Below are 20000 nucleotides of genomic sequence, written 5' to 3'. Positions count from 1 at the left end.
TATGTGACATTAGTGACGTTTGTGCTAACTTGGTTTTAAAGCCTTTACTTTAAAATATACGCCGTTCAATAGCTGAGCTTAATCTTACAGAGAATGATCAAAGCTCATGTAGAAACAAACAAATGAACAAAAGATTTTCTCCTTCATTTCTGTCAAACACAGCTGTATGACACGTTTCCAGCTGTTAGTATCATGGTTGCTAGGCAACCTGGGCAGCGCGACGGAGGCTAGACCGGCCCATTACACAAGCCTTGCACTTCCGGCCTTTACGGTCTTTGAGTACGCGGCCCTTGAGGATCGTTGAGGCGGCGTACTTTAAGGCTGCAGACCCTGAACTGGGATACAGCCAGTCTTCACCAGATCGTGTGCTAACCTGTCAGCTCATGGCCACACGTGGCTTTTTCTGGTCGTTGATCTAGTTCACCGGACTAGAGGAACAGAAACAACATGAGACCGGAGATGAGGGCAGCTGAACATGCGCTTTCAAACAAAGTGCTGTACAACTATTTAAAACTAAAAAGATAAAAATAATAATAATAAAAGCGATACATAGCAATACAGGTAAAAGACACAATACAAGTTAAAAACAGTAAAAAATTTAAAAACTAAAAGCCATAGAATTAAGACTTGTAAGATAAGGTGAACCAATGTGTCTTCAGCTTAGTTTTAAAAACCTCCACAGAGCAGCCTGCCGAATATCTTGAGGGAGGTTGTTCCACAGAAACGGGGCACGAAAAGAAAAAGCTCTCCAATTGTCTTTTTTCTGGCTCTAGGAACCTTTAGAAGGCCAGAGTCCTGAGATCGGAGAGCACGGGATGGAACGTAAAGATGTAAAAGGTCGGAGAGGTATTAAGGTGCCGGATGATCTGATATCCTTGTGTTGTTCCCAGACCATCGTGAAAATGTTATTCCAGGTTCAACATTGCAAGTGACCAATCACATTGTTGTGACGTTATTCTTTTGCGCGCCAAGCCATTCGTGCATTTATGAAATTCCAATGTTGCAAGGACAATATCAATTCTGCTTACTGTTTATTAAAGGGTTACGGTTAGGGTCAGGGTCCGTTGATCGGCGGACAGAGGCGGTTTCTCGCAGCTTAAGTACAGTTTTTTGTTTTACGGCGGTTTTTCCCGAAGTCGCAAAAGTATGACATCACAACATTCTGATTGGTCACTTGCAATGTTGATCCTGGAAGAAGATTTTCATGATGATGTGGGAACAACACCAACACGACGATATCAGATCAACCTAAGGTGCCAGTCCGTTTAAAGCCTTGTAGGTGAGCAGCAGGACCTTAAAATCTGCTCGAACCTGACAAGGTAGCCAATGCAGAAATCTCAGAACAGGGCTAATGTGCTCAAATTTCCCAGTTCTTGTTAAAATGTGAGCAGCTGTATTTGCACCATCTGTAGACCTCTGAAAATGTTCTTTGGTAGCCCAGAAAGAAGAGCATTGCAATAATCAATACGTGAGGACACAAATGTATGGACAAGAACCTCTGCAGTGTCGCTTGACAAAACTTGTCTGATTCTGGCCACGTTCCTCAAATGATAAAAGGCGGTCTTTGTTATCTCTATTACATGAGACTCAAAGGAGAGCACCATGTCAAACCACACGCCCAAGTTTTTTACCTTGTTCCTGCAATTTATGACACTGTCATCAATTCTCAAGATAAAATTTTGGGACAAGTGCTGAAATTTGTGTGGCCCAATGACCATCAACTCTGTTTTATCAGTATTTAGGAGCAAGAAATTATCCGATAACCAGCCCCTAATTGCAGATAAACAACGTTCTAGTTTAGAGACTTCAGCACAATTTCCAATGGTTAAAGGAACATAAAGCTGCAGGTCATCAGCGTAACAATGAAAGGTTACATTAAAAGAACGTAAAAGAACACCAAGAGGCAGCAGGTACATAGAAAACAGCAATGGTCCAAGTACGGAGCCCTGAGGGACCCCATGCCTCACTGCACAGGTCTCAGAGAGATCGTTTTTAAAACTAACAGTCTGAGACCTCCCAGACAGGTGAGATCTCAGCCATGATAAAACATTTCCTGTAATTCCAATAAAATGTTCAAGCCTATCCAATAAAATGCAGTGATCACCAGTGTCAAACGCAGCACTTAGATCCAGCAGTAATAAAACTGAAGTGCGATCTTTGTCTGTATTTACCAGCAGATCATTTACCACTTTGACTAAAGCTGTTTCTGTGGAGTGATTTGGTCTAAAAGCAGACTGAAATTAGTTAGCTTAATTGCTGGTTCTTAATGTCCCAGATATGTGAGTACTGATGTGCTGTTACAGACTCGAGGCCTGTGCAGGGTGGACCCCGCCTCTCACCCTATGGTAGCTGGGATAAGCTAATCCCAGAGAGCAGATTCAGACTGGCAGCTGATTGGCTCAGAGTAAAGATGTCAGCATCAAGTTTGAGGGCGTGGGAGTGACATAACGAACAGAGGAGTGATTACAGAGCTTCCTTGTTGATCTATTGCTTCAGCTTCATGTGTGATAATGTTTCATGCTTCCTGATCCACTGCAGAGGGATCTGTGAACTTCTTGGAAAACATTCACGTCATCAAAGACAAAAACTCCATCCTGGTCATTCAGGCAGTCAGCTGACCTCACCTGTAACTGAAGCAAACCCAGAGGAAAATGCTGCAGCCGCAGGCTTGTACAGCAGGCACCATGCATCGCGTCATCACCTGTCTTTGCACCCTGAGGCGTCACTGTGAGGTTAAATCTGGAGGCCAGCCTGCCAGCTCCTCACAGACTGAACAAACTGATACTCTCACTGTGAAGTGTTTTCCTTTGAGCCCCTCTCACTGAGATCCAGCACAGGGCTCAGGGCCCTACATGGTCAAAGCCATGTTTCATATTGTTACAGCAGCTTTTTGTTTTATTGTGAAGCAGTTTGTGATTTTTATCTGAAAAACTGCATTAAAGCTGTTAAATAATCCATTACCAAAGGAAACATATTCATCACTGCAGTAATTATGCAATGGAAAGCTGCTCTTGTAAATCCAGGTAATGACTTTTTTTAAAGATCTTGGTAACACTTCAAAAATCCTCTTTTTCATGGACACCTGAATATGAAACTTTGTGGTGGCCACACGAGAATCCACTTAACACACTGTTTGCTGCTACAACTACACATGTTTCTTTTCCAAATATTTATTTATAAGTGACTTATGTATGTATGTATGTATATATATGTATATATTGTACTATTCTTAGTTAGCGTATTGTCTGTCTTGTCTTAATGTTGGTTTAAAATGGAGCACTGTAACAAAAAATAATTTCCCCCAGGGATCAATAAAGTATTCTGATTCTGATTCTGATTCTGATTTAGACCTGGAAACAACTAATGAAGGCAGACTGAGCCCGGCGTGTTGTGACGCTGTGATCCAGCACAGAAACACGTCTCTTTATTAGGAACGGGAAAGGAAGTGGAAAAATTCAGGATCAAAGTGTAAGAAGTTGAAATCCCTTCTTTGTTGTCCTGTTCAGGGTTTTAACGGAGCGCCTCGGTGTCCCACGACGGAGCACCGCTGCGCCTCTCCTGCAAATCCTCTTCCTCTTTCACTCAACAAGACAGGAAACCTGAAGAACAGATCAAAGTACACATCTGAGGTTTTCTCTTAACGAGCCTGGCTGATGATGAGCTGGCACACTCATGTTGCAGTACGTGAACTCCTCTCCTCAGTTCTGGGTCTTATCAGCCACACTTGCTGCAGCGCTTCAGAAAAATCAAGTAAAACACTCAAACTAAAATAAACAGCTTGCACACTGCAGGGCTTGGTTGCACCATGGACTGTGCAAGTCCAGGAGCATGAATGAAGCGATGTTTAGCAATGATTCCCAGCTTTCTGAAGAGCTAACACTGAGATCAGTGCTGGAACTAATGCCAAGCTCAGATTTAGGATAAAAGTTGCACAAATTATTGAAGATTTTTTATTTGCATTCAAGCTTGTGAAAACATCAGCATGTCTGATGTTGGTTAAAACTCTGAAATAAGAGTGTAGTTTTGGAGATGATCTGCGCTGACGGGAAGGCAGAGTTACACAGAAGAAAGCAAAAGATTTTCCCTGCAAAGTTAAAACTATCGAGAGTGAAGTTCCTGATCTCAGACAGCGAGACGCGCAGCTTCTTCTGAACATCAGTCTCTCTCCATCGTGAGCAGAGCCTCAAATCAGGAAGCTCGACGTGTCGCCTTCAGTTATCGCTCCACTGGAACTGAATTCTTAGTTTATTGCATGTTTGTCAGACTTCAATGTTTAAATTACTTTAACATTAGACAACAATAACCTGAGTGAATGAAACCAATGCAGTTTTAAACGATTGCAGTGGCTTCACAAAGTATTCAGACCTGTAATTATCACCAGACCTGGTAAATCAGCCAGTTTGGTTCATAAATTTAGACTTTTAAGATTAGTTTTGAAGTTTTGCTCCCCTTCACATGTTGTACTGATGGGACATAAATCCTCCCCTTCCTGGCTGGTAACGGTGCGACTTGGACCACCGCCACTCATCCAGACCTCTGGATTTATTTCTTTTTTCATCCTGTCCTGTCTGTCAGGATCAGAATTATGATCTGATGCTCTGTGGTGCTCTTCCAAGATCAGCTCTATAAATTCTCTATTAGCTCCTCTTGTTCGTGTGAATATTTATTAATTTCTATTTGTCCTGTTTCAGTTATTACCCCATCCACAAATGTGGTTTACAGTATGATGATGTCTTGGGCAGGAAGTAATAAGAAGGGGGCTGTACAGTAAAAAGGATAGAGTGCACAAATGTATCGCCAACGTCTGCACATGAGGGTGGGAAGTCAGGATCATGGCCCCCAGGAGCCAGAGGCAGATGGAGATGGATCCAGGAGAACCGAGACCTGAGTCTGCACATCTCGGCAATGTCAGCCCACTCATCCCAGCGGGGGGCTAGAGGGGGTAGGAGTCCCAGAGTCCCTCACTAGACACCAGCTACCCTGACGCATGTCGAGAACAGGCCCCCTGGGTCCCAAGAACCCACCTGCACCCAGCAAGGAAGCAGGCCAAGCCCCCCCAGAGCTACCAAGGGAGCGAGCCGAGCACAGCACCGCAGGACCAACAAACACCCACATACCAGGGGGGCAGAAGCATCCAGCGAGAAGCGGTGACCCAGGCCCAGACCCCCCCACCCTCGATGCTGCCTCGAACCCGCAGCAAACTGGGATGATGCCAAAGCGCACCACAAACCGCCTCATCCAGCCTTCGTATGTCTCTAAAACTGAGCTGTTATCTTTTGCCAGTCGGCATCTGCGTAGGCGGTGTGGCGGCGATATCTGGACCGCTGAGCGTCTTTAGGCATTCAGCCATGATGGTCTGAGTTTGCAGCTCGTGAGGCTGCTGCTGGAGCTGCCACAAAGAATCACATTCTTTTCCATTTTACGTCTTCCTAATTTTTTTAGACTTATAATAATAACCCTCATTTTCCTGCAGGCATCAGTGCCACACACACACACACACACACAGGTTGTTATCTTCCCAGCACTGCGCCCCACGCGGCGTCTGAAAGCCTCGGGGTGTCCACCTGAAATTAAAGCGATTTGGTGAAATATGACGCACTGAATTATAAATGAAAACACGACGTCATGCACGTGAAAGCAGAGTGCTCCGAGATTCTGTTTGTCTCACTGAATACAAGATGAAATCCAGGTTGTAGATTGAGGAGGTCCGGCGCTCAACGTGGGAGGACGTGAGGCTGAAGTCTTTCCAGTACTACTCTCACAACTTGGCAGCCATGTTGAATAAAATCCAGTGAGTTAATTTTGAAAAAGGTAAGTTCACATCAAAGTCTGAGCTTCACAGCGTTGGCATCTCAAATGTTTATGGACCTCCACGCCCACCTCACATCCCCATCTGCCTGCTGATTGGTGCTCAGTGTATATGTATATTAATTTCCCGCTCGCCCCTGCAGGCGGTCTTCAATCTTCAAGCTCGGGTCCTCTACCAGAGGCCTGGGAGCTCGAGGGTCCTGCGCAGTATCTTAGCTGTTCCCAGGACTGCGCTCTTCTGGACAGAGATCTCCGATGTTGTTCCCGGGATCTGCTGGAGCCACTCGACTAGCTTGGGAGTCACAGCACCTCCGATTACCACTGGGACCACCGTCACCTTCACCCTCCACATCTTCTCCAGCTTTTTGTTATCCTTCTTATTAATGCTGCTGTCATCGATCACTTCCTCTGCTTGCATCCCACCGATATGTCTGGTTGGTTAGTCATCACCATTTTGTCTGTATCTGGAAGTCCCACAGGATCTTCGCTCGGTCATATAGTTGTATAGACAGTATTGTTGGCGCTACACGTTGGGCGTTTAAATCCCGATGAAGGCGCTCCTCCATTGAGGATCTCGATGCTATCCAAGCATATTTTGGAGTTATCCTCAGGGAGTCTCTGGAGCTGAAAGGTTGAAGCAGGTTCATCAGAGTGACTGCAAACTTTAATGAGGTACATTTGATTTGATGCAGGAATAAAAGTTGTGGCGAATGAAAGGGAAATTGGCTGATTTTATTATTTGGTGACTACCCAGTCTGATTTTACTGGAGCTGAAAGTTGGTCCATTACTGCTGCCACAGGGTGACATTAATGCTCCAGGGAGGAGAGGAGGGAGAGCGTTATTGGATTTTTAATTTAAAGTCTGCTCTCCCGCTGAGTGGAAGAAGTCCAGAGGTTCAAAACACACTAACACTCATCTCCTGTGTGTGTGTGTGTGTGTGTGTGTGTGTGTGTGTGTGTGTGTGTGTGTGTGTGTGTGTGCGGTAATATGCTGCCAGAAGTTGGAACCAGATTTTCTTTGAGGGGAAAATTAAAAGAAAGTAAATGAGAAAGAAAATTGAAAGTGCAGAGGAGAAAATGGGCGTTTAAATGGTTCACAGGCCGGCGTTTTGCTGCCACTTGTCATCAACTAAATGTTGATTGTAAGACTGAGAGAATAACGACATCATCATCACTTTGATTGGCCCGTGTGCCCCGGGGCATGAAATGACTTGAGCTCAGAGGAAGCGTTGCTGCGAGTAACAGATGCCGTTCTTCTCTCTCATTTGCAGGGATCGTTTGGTGTCGTGATGTCGGTTCTTCACACGTTTACAGACAGACGTAGCAGAACAGAAAGAGGCGCGTGACACATGGATGCTTCGATGAGATGGGACGAGTGTGCACGTGCTTCTGAGCTCAGGCTCGAGTTCATCTGACCGAAGGTTTCTACATGAAATACGAGCAGAGGGAGTTGGAGCCGTCCATCCGTCCCTCTGCTTACCTGCTTCAGGGCTGGAGCTGATCCCAGCTGAGGCAGGTGAGAGGTGGGGTACACCTGGACAGGTGACCAGTCTGTCACAGCTATGACCGGAAAAATCTGTGAATTTATTTTTACCAGAAACAAAGTTCAGATCGATGTGATTTTTGATCATGGTGTGACGACGCATCAGGACATCGTGCTCTGAACTCATCTAAATGATGGAGAAAAGTTCAATTTTGGATGAGATCGATGAGATCATGGTTGTAAGTGCCCGTGGTCACGCTCCAGATGTGTCCGAGCTGCTTACTCAGCACACGGTGGTTATCCAATCATACGTTTAAGTAACGCTCATTAATGTCTGATGATATGTTTAATCAGCCCATTCGATCGAGCTCTCTGGCTGTTTTCTGGTCTCACTAACATGAAAAATAAGAGAGAAGTGTTCCTGAGAGTGGAAAATGATAAAGTCAGTATTTAATGTCCCTATCGGTCATTTCGGATCTCTTGAGGATTCGTAAGGATTCAGCTTTTTTTGGAAACCGGTTTGGAATCATCGTGACGTTCAGCGGTTTTCCTACAACTTCCAAACCTTTTCACATTCGGTTCCGTGCTGTGAGGCCCAACTGTCACATCCAAAACTTGTCACGTGGTGTTGGAGGAAAAGGAGGACCCAAAGTGCAGGCAGTGACTGATGATTCGAGTGACGTTTATTTACAAGTGGTGGAGTGGCAAAAACAGGCAGTGAGGGAAGAGAATTTACAGAACAAACCTAAACTGGGAAAGCTAAATAACAAACCGGAGAACATACGAATGGGGGGAGAGGCAGACGAGGAACAGGACACCGTGAAACACAGACGAACCGGCAACAGGCAGGAGAACACACAGGGCTTAAATACACACAGCAGTGATCAGGGGATGAGAGACAGGAGGGCAACACAGCTGGAAGAAGTCAGCGCTGACGGGACGGAGGAAACGGAAACTGAACACACTCACATGAGACGAGGACCTTCAGAATAAAACAGGAAGCTCAGACACAGAGAACCAGACAAGAGACAGAACTAAACAGACAGATTCACAAGCAGACAGAAGTGGGACCAGGGAAACCTAACAAATGGCAAATCATAACGGAGTACATAATCAGAATAAACAAAAGCATAAAGAAACAAAACACTGAGTCGGCAGACTCAGGACCATGACAGTTAGGTCTTAAATGGGCAATTTGAAAAGGCTTTTATTTTGAAAGGCAAAATAAGAACGATTGATATTGACATGGTATCACTGTGGGTTTGTATACTGTCAGTATAGACTGCGACTAGTCTGTGGAAATGTCAGCAGACTCAGGACCAAACTTGGAGGAATACTTTAATGCACTGCTGAGCTCCAGGCCTGCATTAGATGAAGACCGTCCTCTTCTCCAGCCACTAAAATTTTGTCTTATAATCACATCCTGAAGTGTCTGGATTTGGAAAATCCACCAAAATGAAGGATTACAGATTTAATAGTAGCAGATTCTGCATTTTTATGTGCTGGAAACCCTTTGGGCTGCTTTTTGCCTCCAAATCCTGCACCGACACCTGACCGCTGCCTCGCTCAGAGGAAAGTCAGTGTTTTGGATGAAAACAGTGTGACTGTGTCTGCTGGAGTAAAATATGCAAAGCTGTGTCTTTATTCTGTCTTTATTCTGGATTGCTGAGGGCAATAAAAGCCTATTTACATCTCTGAAAATCTGCTGTCTTACTAAAATCTGGGTTATGCTGCCTCTGTCAACACAAGGATGTAACGTTCAGGTGTGGACAACCTAAAAATCCCAGTATGACCTACTGGTGTCTCGGCTCTCCCAGAGCTGGGATGGCTCTTGGCTAAGCTTGACCTTTAGCTCTGAATGGGTCGTCCCAGGACGTCCAGCGCAGCACCTCGCCTCCGTTCACCTCGTTTCCTCTGCCTGCACGTCGTTACCTTTGTGTCTTATCTCCTCTGTAGTTTCTCGCTCTGCACTTTGTGCCTCGCTGCAGGACGTTTTCATGGTAAATTCAGCTTGAACATTAAGCTTGCACAGCTTGTACACCTGTCTTTGATAAAAGAGAAGCTGTTTATAAAAATTATATCCCAATATAAGGTTAAGCTGTAACAGATGTTCATTATTTACCTGCAGCCCCATTTGTGCCCTCAGCTAACAGCAGCCATTTGAAGCGTTTGAACTAACATTGAAGGCTTCGAGCTTTAGTCTGATCCCGATTCGTCTCGAAACAACGCAGGAAACTTTTCTTCTCGCTCAGTAAACGCCGCTCAGATCGATGTCACGCTAATTTAATGAAGACAACTAGCTTCAGAGCAAAAGTGGAGCGATCCTGTTTGTGCCGCTTATTGTGCAGCAGAGCTACAAACTTACAATAAACATCAGGTTTACATTCACAGATCCCGCGTGCTTGCTCTGGAATCAGTAAAATATTCCCTTCACAGGGATCAGTCCTGTCCAGTGGCTGGACATGTTTCAGAGAACGAACAAAGAGTCTCAGGAAGCTGTCGGCTCTGTTGAGCAAGTCTCAACTGAGACAGACCACAGGAATCTCTCTGCTTTCCACACAGAACCTAATCGGGTTCATCTCGGCTGTGAACGGATGAAAATTAAAGGCCTGATTAGGATCATTCTCTCTGCTGACTGATGACAGCAAACCTGAGGCTTGTTGCTGCACACATGATCAGATTACCGACTTCTAATCGTTCCTCTAGGAGAAATGCGATTAGCCTGACTGCTGTGCGGACGCCGGGAGAATAAAACACTTTCTACAGGTTCATCTGGCCCGTGAGGTATTATTGATAGGAGGCTCTTCTTGTTCTCTCGTAGCTTAACAGAGATGAAGGTCAGCATACTGAGGGAAAAATGAAGGTTTTATATATTTACTTCTGTCTGGAGTGGAGCGATGCAGCCCAAGCTGGACAAAGAAGAAGAGATAGACGTGCCAACTAAATGTGCAGGCTGCAAAGTGCTGCCTCTGGAGACTCTTTATTCAGTTAACTGTTAATTATGAGTCTGTTGTGCTCAGGAATAAATGTTTTTTGATGAGGCCTGTGGGAGACGAGGGCATAATTAGCCAAAGTGAGAAAACACCTTGTTTGTGTTCCTTTCAGTTTACATTTGAATCATTCAGCTCCAGCCAGACTCAGCGCGGATGAGCTTCAGCGCTTCTGTGCAGGAGGAGGTCAAAGATCACGGGGTTTGTTGCCATAACGTTGCCTCATTACGTTCAGCTCGTACGCTGCAGCGGTGCTGATTGGAGGGAAATCAGCAGGATGAGTTTCTGTCTGTAAAACTGCTCCTGTGTTTGTCCCTCGGGGCGGACGGGGCGGACGGGGCGGACTCAGGCGACGTGGGTTTTGAGCATCGTCGCCTTCACACAAGCGGCAGTAGAAAAGCCGGCTTAGAAGATAAGAAGAGCGTGATCGCTATGGAGGAAAGATCAAAGCTGCAGCACCGAGTACAAGAAAAATCCTAAATTTCTGGAGGAATTTCCTGACATGCTCTGTGGAAGGATCAGAAAAGGGTCGTTTCAGTTACTACGTCGTCGTCCTGGGACTCGGCACCACTCAGAGCCAGAATAACTGACTTTACTGGCATTCTTAGCCCAGGAGTCGCTCGTCTGTCGTCTCTGTTTGGGGTTTAAAAGCAGAAGTACAGGATCCAACTTTGCTGGGAATCTAAACGATGGTGGTGACGAAAATCACATCTCCTATACAGTGCAGTGAAAAGGTGTTTGCACTGCACATGTTTCAGATCATTAAACTGATTTTAATGTTAGAGATCTAACACTAAACACAAAGTGCAGTTTCCAAAAGATCCTTTTTTATATTAAAGGGAAAAAAACGACCCGGCTCTGATTGAAAAACTTAATGTTCATTTTCATCGCTCCAGAAATCTGGTAAACGAAGCTGCGTGACAAAGCAGGCTGCAACAGCACGCCACGGTCTGCAGCTCAGGAGCAGCCATCACGTCTGGCTGCTCTGCTGCTACACAGACATGGATTTAATGTTTCGTGTTTGCTGTTGTTTGTTGGCTAATATTAAAATGTGTTTGATCATCTGAAACGCGTCCTGTACGTGTTCATATCAGCAATGACACGAAGATCTCGTTGCAATCCAAACAACCAACATAATGCTGAACCTCGTGGATCGTCCCAGAACTTTAACTGAGAACAGTTTAGCGCTCGAGCTCATCTTCAATAAGGCTTTAGTAATCGCACTCTTCTAACCAGGGGCAGCCAATCAGAAGAAAGCTGCCTTAAAGGCACAGGAGTCCAGACAGAGGGTGACGTGAGGAGCTGCACTGAGCCCAGGTGGCTGCAGCTCTGCAGGTAAAGCAGCTCTAACCTGAGCGATCACTGGACTCTGTTAGATAGAAAGCACAGGTGTGACTGGGAGAATGAGGCTTGTTGTGTAAAGCGCTGTGAGTGCTCAGGTGGAATAAAGGCGCGGTATAATAATAATGGATTGCATTTATATAGCGCTTTTCGGGACCCCTCAAAGCGCTTTACAATGCCACTATTCATTCACTCTCACAGTTGCAGCTGCCTCCTGCCCAGAGTAGCTGCCTCTGGGGCAGACAGAGGCGAGGCTGCCATATCGCGCCATCGGCCCCTCTGACCACCACCAGTAGGCGGTAGGTGAAGTGTCTCGCCCAAGGACACAACGACCGAGACTGTCCAAGCCGGGGCTTGAACCAGCAACCTTCCGATTACAAGACGAACTCCCAACTCTTGAGCCACGATCGCCCCTGGTATAAGAACCAGCCCATTAACCATTAAACTGTGAATCCTGCAGAGCTTCTGTAAGCATGTGATCAGGATCAACCACCTCACCGAGCCTCTGAGACCGAGGTGTTCATCGCATTCTTCGGCTCTACACTGACTTTAACAGGATCCCTTTTTAACAGCTTTCAGTCATTAGCTGGATAAAAAAAATGGAAGGATGATGCATTTAAAACTGAATAACAAGCACGGTGCAAACGAGCTCTGCAGCGCGTTATTTATGTCAGTTAGCTTGTTTGTGTAGATATGAATGTGTTTCTAACGAGGAAGCAACACGCTGCGAATCAGAGCCGACAGCAGAGCCTCCGTCATCAGCGGGGAGCTGCGAACGGCCTCAGACTCACTCGCTGACATCTTCACGATGGGGCCGGCTCACTGTGAGAGCTGATAGTCATTCATGCTGAAGCTGAAATCCTCTGTGTGCACTGACAAGCTGCCACATGTGTTTCGACTGAAGTGGATGCAAACGGCCTCTCTTTAGGCGCAAACCACACACTGAGCTCAGACGGCGCTCCGGGTCGGCCTTACGCCTGCAGTCTGTCTCAATGCCACCAGATGGCGACAGCTGTGGCTGGCTGGCTACACCCATCTTTGTTTAAACGTTCATCTTTATCAAATATAAAAATGTAGATACATTTAAACGATAAAGGTTTTTAAAAACATCATTTTTACCATTAATGGGGGAACCAGAGGTGCTGGATGAATGTCAGGAGAAGCTTATCCCAAGTTTCAGACTCGAGCTCTGAAAACTGTCCCAGATGGAGTAAATGTGAAGCTCTCTCCTCCTACAAATGAAAGCGTGTGATTCACTTTGATGTCCCGTTGGTGGAGAGGTTGGACGAGAGTATCATCGTCCAACCTCTCCGTCCAGTGCATCCAAACCTGTTAAACAAATGGTCTGGAAGCTTCACCGGGTTCGGTTGGAAACGCTCCATCTGTCTGTGGAAGTCAGTGTCAGGGAGCTGGAAACTGTCTAAAGGCAGGAAATATGATAAAGTTATCTTTTGATTATCTTTAAAGATCAAGATTGACAAAGCGAGGTCTGCTCACATAGCGAGTGTGTTCGATCTTAGAAAACAAGCCAAATATAAACGTCGTTAATAGGATCTTTAAAGTACTGCGTGCAGTATGACTGATGTGCATCATCGGCCCCCTGCTGATAACAGCCATGGCAGGCTTGTTGTGCTGTACTAACAGCTTATTGTTGTGACCCCACGATCGCCGTGAGACGCCCACGCTGGTTCTGTCATGTCACTGGGCCTCCACCCAGACTGCTCTCAGGTGTGTGGGTTGGTTCCTGTGTGGACACCCCTCTGTGTGTGTTTTTGCTGGCGTTTCTGAAAAACAGCCAACGGACGTCTGCAGCAGATTCCATTTGTAAACGGCTCGTTGAGCGAGTCTATTATGGAGGCGGAAACCGCATTAGCCTGGGTGTCATTATGCAACCGTGCTGCCTCTGTCCTGCTGTTTGTGTGTCTACATTTGGACGTATACGGCAAACAGCACGTCCTGCTGCTGCAGAGCGGTGCTGCTGACTGACGTTTGTTTGCAGGATGGATTTAGGCAGAAAATGAAGCGACGGCTGTTTGACAGTAAAACCGTGTTAATGCCGTCTGCAGAGCAGAGACGCGAGTCTGAATGCAGAATGAACGAGGGACTGACGAGTCACATCAGCCGCTTCTTTCTTCTTCCCAAATGTAATCCGTCCGCTGAACAATTCCCCTGAAAGTATTTATATAAGCTGCAAATCAGATGAGAGGCTAATGTGTCCTGTTTACATGCTGCACGGTCAGTAATCAGAAGAAATCACCGTGACATTGTGCAGCTCTGCAACACATCACACAAACTTGCGCCGTGACCTCTGCATCGACGGCAGGAACGTGTGATCAGTCACCGTAATTTAATCCGGATTCTTTAAGCCGACCTGAGATCACAAAGTGAGAGCTGAGAGACGCCCAAGGCGGTTCTCGTCTTTCTTTCTCATTTTTAACGTCACTTCTGTTTCAAACAAGCGAGTTTAACACTGCGTGTGTGGAAATCAGAGCTTTTCTGTGCAAATCAAATCTTTTTTAGAATACCGTCAATCAAAGCAGAAAACACACCCACTCTCCCACTTTGTTTGTGAGCTTTTCAGTTTTCAATACAATTTGATTTGTCTTTAACTGAGTAAAACTAATGATTTTTATTCCCACACAAATTTAAAACAGGTGCTTCCTGGCAAACCTTCGCTTGTTCTCCATTTCTAAGCTAACATTGAGGATCAAGGTCAGATTGTTAGGGCTTCAGAAGGAAATAAGTGCAGGGCTGGTAGAGAAATGCAGGACTCAAAGGTCTCATTGTTTGAAGGATGTTTTAATCCTTTCAGACATTCAGACACAGCTGAATCAGAGACGATAGAAGGATGAGTAGCAACCCCAGCAGGTGCACTGCTCTTTATGTCCTGGAGCCAAGGTGTCACGGTCTGCGGAGGCAGACCGTGCGGAAATGTGTGTGGTGGACCCAGGAGCGAACACAAGCGAGGATGCAGGAGTGGAGTTAAACAAAAGCGAGCCTTTTATTCTGGCTGATGAAAGGAACAAAACAGAGTGAGGGCAGCATAAGAGTAATAGTTAAACAGAAACCTAAACTGCACATAAACTAAGGAAACGCTATGGCTGGACATACGGAAACACAGACGACGCGACACAGACTACATGAAACACAGAGACTAAATACACAAGAGGGATGATCAGGGGAAGTGGCCACACATGGGAACACAGCTGACACAGATAAACATAACAAGACATGGCAGGAGTAAACAACACTGACGGGAGACTGTCAAAGTAAAACAGGAAGTACAGAGGTTCAAACAGGAGGAGAGAGAGCACGGGGAGAACACAGACATAACAGGCTGGGAAAACATAGAAATAAACACAAGGAGAGACGAGGGCTCACAGATACACAGGGGCACACAGGAGGTAATCAAATAAGGACCATCTTAACTAAATAATCCAAGGCATGACTAGGGAATGAAATACAAAACACACAAAACTGCGAATACTGGGCCCACATGGCCCGGGACCATGACACAAGGTGGGTGAACTGATTGACCATTTCAAGGGGATTGAAGCAGAGTAGAGTGATGACAGTCTCCTCCATCAGTAACATCCTGTGTGTGTGAGTTTCCAGAGGTGGGACCAAGTCATTGTTTTGCAAGTCTCAAGCCTTCCCTAATTTCCCTCTGGATTAATAAAGTATTCTGATTCTGATTCTGATTATCCTCAAGTCAGAGTCAAGTCCCAAGTCACTGGTGTAAAAGTCCAAGTCAAGTCACAAGTCTTAGAACATTTTTTCAAGTCAAGTCTAAAGTCATAAAATTAATGACTCGAGTCCAAGTCATGTGACTCGAGTCCAAGTCATGTGACTCGAGTCCACACCTCTGTGAGTTTCACGCGGAAACACAACTGCCAGCGTTCTGGAGGAGATCGGTCTGTGACGTCATTCTGGGGAAAATTCCCCGAGCGCTGACGGGCCTGCAGAAATCACCTCCTTTGGCTCCACCTGTTGTGATAAAAATATTGGAAGCATGAAGAAAAAAAACCAGTCAATTACTGAAATCACATCATGTCCGTGCAACACTCGGAGCCAGGTAATTGTTTTACGCCTGCAGAGGGAAATAAAGACTTCCTGCCCAGAGAGAGTCCTTTAGACTCACGCAGGCTGTCGACAGAGCATTACAGCCTCATAACAGCCCACAGGGGAAAAACGCTGGAGCTCCGCCTCCTCATAGTCTGGTTTTTTAAATGAAATTTTTACCCTTTTTATTTCACCAGCTGAGCAGGAGGTGAACGGCTTATTTCTGAGCTGCCTGTAAAATTCTGTCTCACTGTTGTTTCGGTACATCTCCATCCCGAAACTACAGAAGCGGTCAGAGCCAACGATTTGCTCAGTCATTATGTTAAAGGTCAAAACTGTAGCTGGTCTCCCCTTCAAGGCCGCGTCTTCCTGCAAGTTTTGTAAAAACTAAAAGTTGTGCAGAGAAGACTCGACCCTCGTGTTGATAATCCTCTCTGGAAATGAGTGTGCGGCTGGTCTCACACAGGCCCGGGCTTGTCCTGTTTCACTGCAGGCAGCATCAAACACACAGCTGTGTCTGCTTTCAGTGCAAACTAATCTTCACTCACCATCTGTCAAGTTTAAGGATCACTTTAGATCAGATACAATCATAACGTGACACCAATTCAAAACAAAATAAAAAGACAAACCTGATTAAAACGTTAAATATCTTCCACGTCAAAGGCATCTAGTCGGGTTACAGGAGGCAGGAGGAGGCAGGCGCTCAGAGGAGAGGCAGGGGTGCCTGCCTTATGTGGGGCGCGTTCAGATGTTACACAGGTGCTTTCCTGGTGTGCTTGGACACCAAAAACAGAGCTAACAGAAAGAGAATCCTGTAACTCCGCCAGGTAGAAAAACAAATACAAGGCGTTCTTGATTTTTACTGGCATCTATCGGACACAGGTGCCGCCAACGATGCTGTGAGAACAAAATACATAACATCATTTCCACAGTAATTTGTTCTCACAGACAATAAACAATAAAGTTTGTTATTCAACAGAAACACAATTTGACCTTTACAAATGTTGACGTATTACACGTGACTAACAAACTCAGCAGTTCTGTCACAATCGGCGTCAGTCTTGTGTCGGTGACGTAAAAGACGGATTTAATGCGACGTGACCATCAAACAGCAGTCGCTTTCTAAAACATCAGATATGTGTCGGATTCAGCACCACATACGAAAGTGACCCAGATCGGATTTGAAAATATCGGATTTGTGCGGATCACACTGTCACACCATGATGGATAGATGGTCGCAGAGGGTCAAAGAAGTCGGATTTGATGCGCTTTCACCTGCAGTGTGAACGCAGCCTAAGTGGGCCGGGTCCTCAGGAGGCCAGAAGTGAGTGACTGTGAAATTGGACTAGCGTTAGGAATTACGTCACGAGCAAAAACTCGGCCGTCTGCTCCTTGCTATCTAAATATAACAGGACACTGGTGTAAACTCTCAACTGTCTCACACTTCTGTTTAATCAGTTTTCTGTTTGACGTTTATTCAGCTGTGTAAAACCCCGGAGGAACCCTCCTGAGGGATTAATAAAGTTTCATTTAATCTAATCTAATCTAATAACTTTAATCTCAGCCAAACCGATTTACTAACGAACAAATAAAACACTGAAAAAAGCCAAACAACAGCATTTTTAAGTTATCTATGTGACTTACATATCATGTTTAACCGGAGGAGCACTGAAATTCGGGATTCTCCCAGAAAAATTGGCCCTGTGCACGAGAAAATGCTAAATTCCTGGTTTGAGACCGGGTGTGGGGTTGTACTTTTCCGGTAGCTTTACTTTGCAGTCAATCGCTACTGCGAAGATATCCTCCAACATCATGTCCAAAACTCGAAAACGGAAAGATCGCGTTAAGTTACAAAGAGCAGAAGGTGGGAACACTCCCCACCGTTGTGTCATAAAAAATCTACTCCAGGCCTCGGGGGCCGGTGTCCTGCAGGTTTTACATGTGTTCTTGATCCATCACAGATGACTTAAATGGCTAAATGACCTCCTCAACATGTCCTGAAGTTCTCCAGAGGCCTGATACTGAACAACCGTGTGATTCAGGTGTGTTGACCCAGGGTGAGCTCTATGGCCTGGAGTTCCCACCCCTGATCTAAGATATCAGATTTCATGCTGCAAATCACTCCGTCACAAACAACGTGCACGACGTGACTTTAGAAATGGCAGATTATTATCTGCCATTTCTCCCAGTTGGCCTGGTGTCAGGAGGCACCTCTGCTCCCACTTGCAGGAAGCTCACAGCTGAGGTGAGTTTCTAAAGTGTCAAACCAGCAATCTTCCTGTCTCATGGCTATTAACGCCCGCCTGCATTGGCCAATAAGATGCGAGGAAACCCTGAACCAATTTGCCAGCTGTCAAAAGACATTAAGAATGAGGTCAACAGTCATGGCTGTCACCTCGCCTCCAGCTTATCAGCATCTCTGTACCTCTTAAATCACAGCGTCGACCTTATTAGAGCCCAGAATAGTCTCACAGGATGCCCCTGATCTAGCAGCATCACTGACAGGTACAAGTGAGGTTCACACATCAGCGAGCAGGAGGAATTACTTCGCTAATTGTTAGGCATTCTGATTTGACTCTGTGGAGCTCAACACAATGTGGTTTCAGACTGTGACTGCTGAAAATGGCGTGAACGAACTAAAACCCGTGATTTCAGGAAAATAACAGCGTTTGGAAGTCTGTGGGTTGGACATGAAGCAGCGAGTTTGGACTGAGGACCGACTATAATTTAGAGCTGCTGGTGTGTTATTCAGCCTGTAACTGACTGACACAGTCTTCAAGCAGTTTGCCAGGTACTCTCAACTGTGAGGTTTTTACAGCTTTAAAGGCAAAAGTCCACATGTGGAGCACAAACACCATGAATGTAACCTCCGGGTCTGAAAAACTGGCATTGATTTAAACAGACAGCAGGGGGCGACAGCTGTCGTTGTATAAAGACTTCAAGAAAACGTCCCGACGCGACTTCATAGGTCAGTCGCTCATTTCAGGCGATACTGAGTGAAACATGAAGCCTGTTTCTGTTCATTCGGGTCGATCGGTACCACCATTCCCGGTTCATCAGAGCCAGACACACCAAGCTATGGTCCTGGCAGGTCCCGCCTGCCTGGGGGAAGATTTGTCGGTCGGTCTCTGGCCGAGTCTCCTGCTCACCTGTTCACCATTTCTCATGCATTTTGAGGACCTGTTCATCCACACAGCAACTTCAGTGGGAATGCCAAACTCTAAATTACTTGTGCCAGATTGATTTCTGTGCTTACCTTGCTCTCTCCTTTCCTCTCCGAGTTTTCTATTGGCTGGTTTGACCCTTTGAGTCTCTTGGATCTTCCCAGGCTCCCACCCTGCCTGCTTCTCACTCTCTGGGAAAACTGGGAATTTTCCTCTTTGCAAATATGTTTTAGGTTGAATATTAAACTTGTTTTTTGTAATAAATACTTTAATCATTTGCCAGCTTGTGGTGCTGCTTCTAATGCCACAAAATTGATTGATGGAGACCTCACACTACAGAGAGGAAGATGCTGCACAAATCCCTGTATCAGAGCTGACCCCATTACCATTTCCACCGGAGGCGCTGATATATTATGGGGTCACATGTTAATGCTGACCACAAACTAAGCTTAAACGGCAGGAAGGAGTCTTGTGCAGGGTTTGCTCATTGGCTGACGGCTCGTGATTGACACGTGAGGTTTTCCAGTCGACCCTCGCTTGTCACATCGAGTTTCCAAACACCAAGCTGAAGAAAATGCTCCGCTCGAGGCTTCGTCACGGGCCATGACGAAGCACCGGGTGCTGTCACGGAGGTTACATCCATCTTTTTGACTGGCTATGATTTCATTGCTAGAGGGGCTGGTGGTGGCCCGAGTCATTTCGCCTGTCACAGCAGCGACAGTATCCCACAGCGCATCATTTTCATACTTACACACAGTTTTGCTTTCAAGGTTTTTTTGGTAGGCACCAGAAAGGAAAGGAAATATCTGCTGCATGTGCTGAAAAAGCTCCATTCTGGTTGGCTGGATGGCACCTACCCTCAGAGCGCAGGCGAGAAACTGTCTTCCTGTTGAAATACATCAGTTCCATCACATCACACTGACTTTTTGCTGAAGTCCTGAGTCCTTAACTCGCCATTGCCGGTCCCAAGCCCGGATAAAAAGGGAGGAAGGTTGGGTGTGGGGATAGCAACCTCACCAATACAGAAACACCAAGAAGAAGACAAAACAATCGACCTTTAGCGGCCAGCAGTCTGGGAGCGGTGACGGGCAGTAGTAGCTGTAGCAGGCCTGAGTCCTTCACATACAAGCTGCTGCTCAGGTTGTTGTTTTG

The sequence above is a fragment of the Mchenga conophoros genome, linkage group LG7, assembly GCF_057382185.1.
Source record: "Mchenga conophoros isolate Kocher_MC1m ecotype Shallow Benthic linkage group LG7, M_conophoros_male_GT1.1, whole genome shotgun sequence".
Taxonomy (NCBI): Eukaryota; Metazoa; Chordata; class Actinopteri; order Cichliformes; family Cichlidae; genus Mchenga; species Mchenga conophoros.
This window is presented reverse-complemented; position numbering follows the sequence as displayed.